The sequence below is a fragment of the Piliocolobus tephrosceles genome, chromosome 12 (assembly GCF_002776525.5).
Source record: "Piliocolobus tephrosceles isolate RC106 chromosome 12, ASM277652v3, whole genome shotgun sequence".
In the NCBI taxonomy this organism is placed as follows: Eukaryota; Metazoa; Chordata; class Mammalia; order Primates; family Cercopithecidae; genus Piliocolobus; species Piliocolobus tephrosceles.
In genome coordinates this window covers 44,795,191-44,805,204 of record NC_045445.1, presented here as the reverse complement: position 1 = coordinate 44,805,204, position 10,014 = coordinate 44,795,191, and the positions used below count along the sequence as shown (strand labels likewise).

General features: G+C 38.3%; 1 pseudogene; it reads right to left on the bottom strand.

Moving 5' to 3' along the window:
• Window positions 1–8,701: 8,701 nt before the first annotated feature.
• LOC111536617 lies at window positions 8,702–9,208 on the bottom strand (annotated as a pseudogene).
• Between the last annotated feature and the right edge of the window lie 806 nt (window positions 9,209–10,014).

The window sequence follows — 10,014 nt, the reverse complement described above, 5'->3', positions numbered from 1 at the left end:
TTTAAAAATTATTATACTTTAAGTTCTAGGGTACATGTGCACAATGTACAGGCTTGATACAAAGGTATACGTGTGCCATGTTGGTTTGCTGCACCCACCAACTCATCATTTACATTAGGTATTTCTCCTAATGCTATCCCTCCACCAGCCCTTCACCCCATGACAGGCCCTGGTGTGTGATGTTCCCCACCCTGTGTTCAAGTGATCTCATTGTTCATTTCCCATCTATGAGTGAGAACATGCGGTGTTTGGTTTTCTGTCCTTGTGATGGTTTACTGAGAATGATGGTTTCCAGCTTCATCAATGTCCCTACAAAGGACATGAACTCATCCTTTTTTATGGCTGCATAGTATTCCATGGTATATATGTGCCACATTTTCTTAATCCAGTCTATCATTGATGAACATTTGGGTTGGTTCCAAGTCTTTGCTATTATGAATAGTGCTGCAACAAACAAACGTGTGCATGTGTCTTTATAGTAGCATGATTTATAATCCTTTGGGTATATACTCAGTAATGAGATTGCTGGGTCAAATGGTAATTCTAGTTCTAGATTCTTCAGGAATCTCCACACTGTCTTCCACAATGGTTGAACTAATTTACACTCCCACCAACAGTGTAAAAGTGTTCCTATTTCTCCACATCCTCTCGAGCATCTGTTGTTTCCTGACTTTTTAATGATTGCTGTTCTAACTAGTGTGAGATGGTATTTCATTATAGTTTTGATTTGCATTTCTCTGATGACCAGTGATGATGAGCACTTTTTCATGTGTCTGTTGGCTGCATAGATGTCTTCTTTTGTGAAGTGTCTGTTCATATGCTTTGTCCACTTTTTGATGTGGTTGTTTGATTTTTTCTTATAACTTTGAGTTCTTTATAGATTCTGGATATTAGCCATTTGTCCAATGAGTAGATTGCAAAAATTTTCTCCCATTCTGTAGGTTGCCTGTTCACTCTGATGGTAGTTTCTTTTGCTGTGCAGAAGCTCTTTAGTTTAATTAGATCCCATTTGTCTATTTTAGCTTTTGTTGCCATTGCTTTTGGTGTTTTAGCCATGAAGACCTTTCCCATGCCTATGTCCTGAATGGTATTGCCTGGGTTTTCTTCTAGGGTTTTTATGGTTTTAGGTCTAACATTTAAGCCTTTAAACCATCTTGAATTAACTTTTGTATAAGGTGTAAGGAAGGGATCCAGTTTCAGCTTTCTACATATGGCTAGCCAGTTTTCCAAGCACCATTTATTAAGCAGGGAATGCTTTCCCCATTTCTGGTTTCTGTCAGGTTTGTCAAAGATCAGATGGTTGTAGACATGTGGTGTTATTTCTGAGGGCTCTGTTCTGTTCCATTGGTCGATATGTCTGTTTTGGTACTAATACCATGCTGTTTTGATTACTGTAGCTTTGTAGTATAGTTTGAAGTCAGGTAGCATGATGCCTCCAGCTTTGCTCTTTTGGCTTAGGATCGTCTTGGCAATGCAGGCCTTTTTTTGATTCCATATGAACTTTAAAGTAGTTTTTTTCCAATTCTGTGAAGAAAGTCATTGGTAGCTTGATGGGGATAGCATTGCATCTATAAATTACTTTGGGCAGTATGGCCGTTATCCTGATATTGATTCTTCTTATCCATGAGCATGGAATATTCTTCCATTTGTTTCTGTCCTCTTTTATTTCCTTGAGCAGTGATTTATAGTTCTCCTTGAAGAGGTCCTTCACATCCATTGTAAGTTGTAGTCCTAGTTATTTTATTCTCTTTGTAGCAATTGTGAATGGGAGTTCACTCATGATTTGCTCTCTGTCTGTTAATGGTGTGTAGGAATGCTTGTGATTTTTGCACATTGATTTCGTATCCTGAGACTTTGCTGAAGTTGTTAATCAGCTTGAGATTTTGGGCTGAGACAATGGGGTTTTCTAAATATACAATCATGTCATCTGCAAATAGGGACAATTTGACTTCCTGATTTCCTAATTGAATACCCTTTATTTCTTTCTATTGCCTGATTGCCCTGGCCAAACTTCCAACACTATGTTGAATAGGAATGGTGAGAAACAGCATCCCTGTCTTGTGCCAGTTTTCACAGGGAATGCTTCCGGGTTTTGCCCATTCAGTATGATATTGGCTCTGGGTTTGTCATAAATAACTCTTATTGTTTTGAGATATGTTCCATCAATACCTAGTTTATTGAGAGTTTTTAGCATGAAGAGCTGTTGAATTTGGTCAAAGGCCTTTTCTGCATCTACTGAGATAATCATGTGCTTTTTGTCTTTGGTTCTATTTATGTGACGGGTTATGTTTATTGATTTGTGTATGTTGAATCAGCCTTGCATCCCAGGGATGAAGCTGACTTGATCATGTTGGATAAGCTTTTTGATATGCTCCTGGATTTGGTTTGCCAGTATTTTATTGAGGATTTTCACATCAATGTTCATCAGGGATATTTGTCTGAAATTCTCTTTTTTGTTGTTTCTCCACCAGGCTTTGTTATCAGGATGATGCTGGCCTCATAAAATGAGTAAGGGAGGATTCCCTCTTTTTCTATTGATTGGAATAGTTTCAGAAGGAATGGTACCAGCTCCTCTTTGTGCCTCTGGTAGAATTCATCTGTGAATCCATCTGGTCCTGGACTTTTTTTAGTTGGTAGGCTACTAATTATTACCTCAATTTCAGAGCCTATTATTGGTTATTCAGAGATTCAACTTCTTCCTGGTTTAGTCTTGGGAGGGTATATGTGTTCAGGAATTTATCCATTTCTTCTAGATTTTCTAGTTTATTTGCATAGAGGTGTTTACAGTATTCTCTGATGGTAGTTTGTATTTCTATGGGATTGGTGGTGATGTCCCCTTTATCATTCTTTATTGCATCTATTTGATTCTTCTCTATTTTCTTTTTTATTAGTCTTGCTAGCAGTTTATCAATATGTTGATCTTTTCAGAAAACCAGCTCCCGGATTCATTGATTTTCTGATGGGTTTTTTGTGTCTCCATCTCTTTCAGTTTTGCTCTGATCTTAGTTATTTCTTGCCTTCTGCTAGCTTTTGAATGTGTTTGCTCTTGCTTCTCTAGTGCTTTTAATTGTGATGTTAGGGTGTCAATTTTCTATCTTTCCTGCTTTCTCTTGTGGACATTTGGTGCTATAAATTTCCCTCTACACACTGCTTTAAATGTGTCTGAGAGATTCTGGTACATTGTGTCTTTATTCGCATTGATTTCAAAGAATATCTTTCTTCTGCCTTCATTTCATTATTTACCCAGTAGTCATCCAGGAGCAAGTTGTTCAGTTTCCATGTAGTTGTGTGATTTTGAGTGAATTTCTTAATCCTGAGTTCTAATTTGATTACACTGTGATCTGAGAGACAGTTTGTTGTCATTTCTGTTCTTTTCATTTGCTGAGGAATGCTTTACTTCCAATTATGTGGTCAATTTTAGAATAAGTGTGATGTGGTGCTGAGAAGAATGTATATTCTGTTGATTTGGGTGGAGAATTCTGTAGCTGTCAATTAGGTCTGCTTGGTGCAGAGCTGAGTTCAGGTCCTGGATATCCTTGTTAACCTTCTGTCTTGTTGATCTGTCTAAGATTGACAGTGGAGTGTTAAAGTCTCCCATTATTAATGTGTGGGAGTCTAAGTCTCTTTGTAGGTCTCTAAGGACTTGCCTTATGAATCTGGGTGCTCCTGTATTGGGTGCATATATATTTAGGATATTTAGCTCTCCTTGTTGAATTGATCCCTTTACCATTATGTAATGGCCTTCTTTGTCTCTTGTGATCTTTGTTGGTTTAAAGTCTGTTTTATCAGAGATTAGGATTGCAACCCCTGCTTGTTTTGCTTTCCAGTTGCTTGGTAGATCTTTCTCCATTCCTTTATTTTGAGTTCATGTGCGTCTTTGCACATGAGATGGGTCTCCTGAATACAGCACACTAATGGATCTTGACTTTTTATTGAATTTGCCAGTCTGTGTCTTTTAATTTGGGCATCTAACCCATTTACATTTAAGGTTAATATTGTTATGTTTGAATTTTATCCAGTCATTATGATGTTAGCTGGTTATTTTGCCTGTTAATCGATGCAGTTTCTTCAAAGCATCAATGGTCTTTACAATTTGGCCTGTTTTTGCAGTGGCTTGTACCCATTGTTTCTGTTAAGGATTTTATTTCTCCTTCACTTATGAAGCTTAGTTTGGCTGGATATGAAATTCTGGGTTGAAAATTCTTTTCTTTAGAATGTTGAATATTGACTCCCACTCTCTTTTGGTTTGTAGGGCTTCTGCTGAGAGATTCGCTGTTAGTCTGATGGGCTTCCCTTTGTGAGTAATCTGACCTTTCTCTCTGGTTGCCCTTAACACTTCTTCCTTCATTTCAACCTTGGTGAATCTGACAATTTTGTGTCTTGGGGTTGCTCTTCTCAAGGAGTATCTCTGTGGTATTCTCCACATTTCCTGAATTTACATGTTGGTCTGCATTTTTATTTTGGCAAGTTCTCCTGAATAATATCCTGCAGTGTGTTTTCCAACTTGGTTCCATCCTCCCCATCACTTTCAGGTACAACAATTAAATGTAGATTTGGTCTTTTCACATAGTTCCATATTTCTTGGAGGCTTTGTTCATTTCTTTTTACTCTTTTTTCTCTAACATTGTCTTCTTGCTTTATTTTATTAATTTGGCCTTCAATCACTAGTACCCTTTCTTCCAGTTGATCAAATTGGCTATTGAAGCTTGTACATGTGTCACAAAGTTTTTGTATCATGGTTTTCAGCTCCATCAGGTCATTTAAAGTCTTCTGTACACTGTTTATTCTAGTTAACCATTCGCCTAATCTTTTTTTAAGGTTTTTAGCTTCCTTGCGATGGGTTCAAACATCCTCCTTTAACTCAGAGAAGTTTGTTATTACCCACCTTCTGAATCCTACTTCTGTCACCTCATCAAAGTCATTCTCCATCCTGCTTTGTTCTGTTGCTGGTGAGGAGCTGCAATCCTGTGGAAGAGAAGAGGTGCTTGTTTTTTAAGAATTTTCAGCTTTTCTGCTCTGGTTTCTCCCCATCTTTGTGGTTTTATCTACCTTTGGTCTTTGATGTTGGTGGCTTTCAAATGGAGTTTTGGTGTAGATGACCTTTTTGCTGATGTTGATGGTGTTCCTTTGTGTTTGTTAGTTTTCCTTCTGACAGTTAGGTCCCTCAGCTGCAGGTCTGTTGGAGTTTGCTGGAGTTCCACTCCAGACCCTGTTTGCCTTGATATCACCAGCAGAGGCTACAGAACAGCAAATATTGCAGAACAGCAAATATTGCTGCCTGATCCTTCTTCTGGAAGCTCCTTCCCAGAGAGGCAGCCACCTATATGAGGTGTCTGTGGGCCCCTACTGGGAGATGTCTCCCAGTTAGGCTACATAGGTGTCAGGGACCCACTCGAGGAGGCAGTCTCTCCATTCTCAGTGCTCAAATGACATGCTGGGAGAACCACTGCTCTCTTCAGAGCTGTCAGACAGGGATGTTTAAGTCTGCAGAAGTTGTCAGAACAAGGCAGCACCTATTGTTCAGCTATGCCCTGCCCACAGAGGTGGAGTCTAGAGGCAGTAGGCCTTGTTGAGCTGTGGTGGGCTCTGCCTAGTTCGAGTTTCCAGGCTGCTTTCTTTACCTACTCAAGCCTCAGCAATGGCAGACTCCCCTCCACCAGCCGGGCTACTGCTTCACAGATTGATCTCAGACTGCTGCACTCGCAGTGTGCTAGTCTCTGTGGGTGTGGGACACACTGAACCAGGCACAGGAGAAAAATCACCTTGTCTGCCAGTTGCTAAGACCTTTGGAAAAGCACAGTATTTGGGCAGGAGTGTCCTGTTTTTCCAGGTAGTCTGTTCAGGCTTCCCTTGGCTAGGAAAGGGAAATCCAACCCCTTGCACTTCCCGGGTGAGGCAATGCCCTGCCCTGCTTCAGCTCCCCTTCTGTGGGCTGCACCCACTGTCCAATGAGTCCCAGTAACATGAACCAGGTACCTCAGTTGGAAAGGCAGAAATCACCCATCTTCTGCATTGATCACACTGGGAGCTGCACACTGGAGCTGTTCCTATTCAGCCACCTTGGAAAGCCCCTCTTGTAGTTAAGAATTTCATGCCAGGCAAATGTGTGATTGACTCAGAGCTCTGTGCAAATCACAGTGGGAAGCTCAACTCAATGAAACTTGGGGAAAGGCTGGGTGCCTAGAAGTAACACCAAGAGAAAAGTTATCGGAAATTTCTATTCAGTGGTGATATAAACCTTAGGCTGTTGAAATAGGACCTAGTACCCAGACAGATAAGGACATTTCTTCACCAGTTACCCAGGTAATAGAGAAAGAAGTGGTGTGTGTCCGTGTGTGTGTGTGTGTGTGTGTAGAAAGGGAAATCAACAGGGCAGAATGTATATATAATATACTCCAATAGCCTTCTAATAGGCCTCCCCAATTCCTCCTTACTTCAATCCAGCTTCCACACTACTGTTAAATTCATTTTCATTCATCGCTCAACAGACACAAGTTGATTCCAAATCTTGGCTATTTTGAATAATGCTGCAGTGAACATGGGAGCATTGATATATCTCCAAAATAGTGATATTATTCTCTTCAGATGCATACCTAGAAGCGAGACTGCTAAATCGTATAGTAGTTTTATTCTTAGTTCTTTGAAGAATCACTGTACTGTTTTTGATAATGGCTGTACTTACATTTCTACCAACAGTGTGCAAGTGTGCCCATAGCTTTGCCAATATCTGCCATCCTTCTTTTGATAATAACCATTCTGAGAGGTGTGAGGTGATATTATGATTTTAATCTGCATTTTCCCAGTACTTAATGATGTTGAGCATTTTTTTCATATATCTATTGGCTATTTATATGTCTTCCTTTGATAAATGTCTATTGAAGCCCTTTGCCCATTTTTTGATTGGGTTATTTGTTTTCTTGGTATTGAGTTGTATGAGTTCCTGATAATTCTGGATACCAGATCTATGATTTGCAGATGTTTTCTCCTGATTCATAGATTGTCTCTTCACTCTTAATTGTTTTCTTTGCTGTGCAGAAGCTTTTTAGTTTGATGTGTTTCCATTTGCCTGTTTTTACTTTTGGTGCCTGGATATTTGGAGCCAAATCCAAAGAATCATTGCCCAGACCAATGTTATGTAGTTTTCCCTCTATGTTTTCTTCTGCAGTTTTATGGGCTTCAGGTCTTATGTTTAAGCCTTTAATCCATTTTGAGTTGATTCTTGTATATTGTGTGATATGAGTGTCCATTTTAATTCTTCAGCAAGTGGATATCCAGTTGTTCCAATAGTAATTATTGAACAAACTCCTCTTTTCCCATTATATGTTCTTGGCACATTTGTTTGAAATCAATTGACCATAGATGCATGGATTTATTCCTGGTCTCTCTATTCTGTTCTATTGGTCAGTGTGTCTATTTTTATGCCAGTACCATATTGTTTTAAATATTATACATTTGTAATAAAATTTGAAATGAGGAAGTATGATGTCTTCAGCTTTCTTCTTGCTCAAGATTGCTTTAGCTATTTGGATCTTTTATGGTTCTATGCAAATTTTAGGATTTTCAGAAATTTCTATGAAAGATGCCATGGAATTTTTATACAGATTGCATTAAATCTATAGATTGTTTTGGGTAGTATGGACATTTTGATAATGTTGATTGTTCTGATCAGCAATCATGGAATATATTTTCACTGGTTTGTGTGTTCATAAATTTCTCACATTAATATTTTGTAGCTTTCAATTTACAGATTTTTTACCTCCTGGTATAAATTTATTACTAAGTATTTTATTCTTTTTGATGTATTATAAATGGGATTTCTGTTCTTAATTGCTTTTATGGGCAGTTAATTAGTAAATAGAAAGGTTACTAATATTTATGTGTTGATTTTGTATCCCAAAACTTCATTATATTTGTTTATTAATTCTAACAATTTTTATTGGCATATGTGGAGTTATGCATATATATGATCATGTATCTGCAAACAGAGACAGGTTTGCTTCTTTTCTAATTTGGATGTCTTTTATCTCTTTTTCTTGTCTAATTGCTCTAGCTAGGACTTCCAGTACTATGTTGAATAGAGGTGGCAAAATAGGCATCCTTTTCTTTTTTTTTTATTTTCATGATTGAGATTTTATTGGTTGAGGATCAGTACAGACATTTCAATTTGTACACAATTCTTAACATATGTAACAACATTCTAAAAAGCCATGTATTATAATTCTTTTTTAAAGTTATTCCAGTGACTTTCCAGCTTAAAATTTGGAAGCAAATTTTCCTTAAGAGGATATCAAGTACCAGTATCTTCACATGTTGGTCAGCTGTTACATATGGCCCACCAGTTCACAACTGAATTAGCATGTACACTACATATTCAAATTTGTGATCTTTACAGCACAGTAACAAAGTTATTAGGAAAACGGGACTACCACAACCAAAGATGTTACAGAGTGCACACAATTCTGACAGGGAGTGCCATGATCAAGGAGTGGTTTTCTTTAGGAAACAATTCTACTAAAAAACAACATGAGAATAGAATTTAAAATGTTCAAGACATTAAATGCAGGACTGACTCCATATTGCCATTTAATATGCTTTGTATTATAGGATATAAAAACTAACCCCCCATCTATAGAATGTTAAGCTGACACTTGAGACAGTCAAAGCCTCCCATAATTCAATATCCCACACTTTTCTGGTTGTACCAAAAAATAAACAACCAGCAAATGATTTCACCTCTTAAAAAAAAGCATTTACACTTAAAAAATGGGATGAGGTGGGATTCCCTCCTTCTTAAAAATGTTTCTAGAGCTAGTAAAAAACTTGCATTTACAAAACAGTTGATAAAAATATTCCTCTGGATTGTACAAGAAGGGAGACAGGGACCACTGGTAAGACATGGTATATGGTATTAATCGGACTTGGCTTCTTTCTCTCCTGCTTCATCAGAGACTGGACTCTCCTCAGTTTTCATTTCCCCATTTTCTGCAGGTAAATCTTTAGTTTCTTGGTTAGCCACTTCGGCCTGTTTTTCCTTTGCTCCCCTTTTCCCTTTTGTTTGCACTTTTTTGTCTGAAGATTTATCTTTCGCTGCTGCCTTTTTTGGCTTTGCTTCCACTTTTGCAGGAGGTTTAGCTGACAACTGTGCTGATCTCTTCTTGGGCTCTTCCTTGGCGACCCCTTTGGCAGAGCTGACCTTCCTCTTGGGCATCCTGGTGGTGGGGAAGGCGCATGCTGGGCGCCTGTGGGCCACGACGCGCCAAGAGCCTTCGCAAAAATGGGCTGACTGGCCACTCCCACTCCTTCTGCCACCCGAGCTGCTGAGACCCACCGGGCATTCTTTTCTTATTTCTGATCTTAAAGGAAAAGCTTTCAATATTTTATCTTTGAGTATAATGTTTGATGTGGACTAGTTTATGACCTTTGTTGCATTGAGGTACATTTCTTTTATACCTAACTTGTTGAGAGTTTTTATCATGAAAGGATATTAAATTTTGTGAAATACATTTTCTGCATCTAATGAGATGATCATATGGTTATTGGTTTTTGTTCTGTTAATATGATGTATTGCGTTTATTGATTTGCATATGTTGGACCATCTTGGCATCCCCAGGACAAATCCCACTTGATTGTAATGAAATATACTTTTAATGTGCTGTTGAACTTGGTTTGATAGTGTTTTGTTGAGGACTTTTGTATCTATGGTTGTCAAGGATATTTCCCTGTATTTTTTATTCCTTGTAGTATCCCTATTTGGCTTTGGGGTGAGGGCAATGCTAGCCTCATAAGATGGATATAAGAAATGCTCCTTCCTCTTCAATTTTTTTGGAAGAGTTTGAGAAGGATTGTATTAATCATTCATTAAGTATTTGGTAGAATTAACAGTGAAACCATCAGGCCCTGGGCTTTTCCGTGTTGAAATATTTTTGATTACTGAGTCGGTATCCTTACATTTTATCCAACAGTTTGAATTTTCCATTTTCATGATTCAGTCTTGGTAGGTTCTAAGTTTCTAGA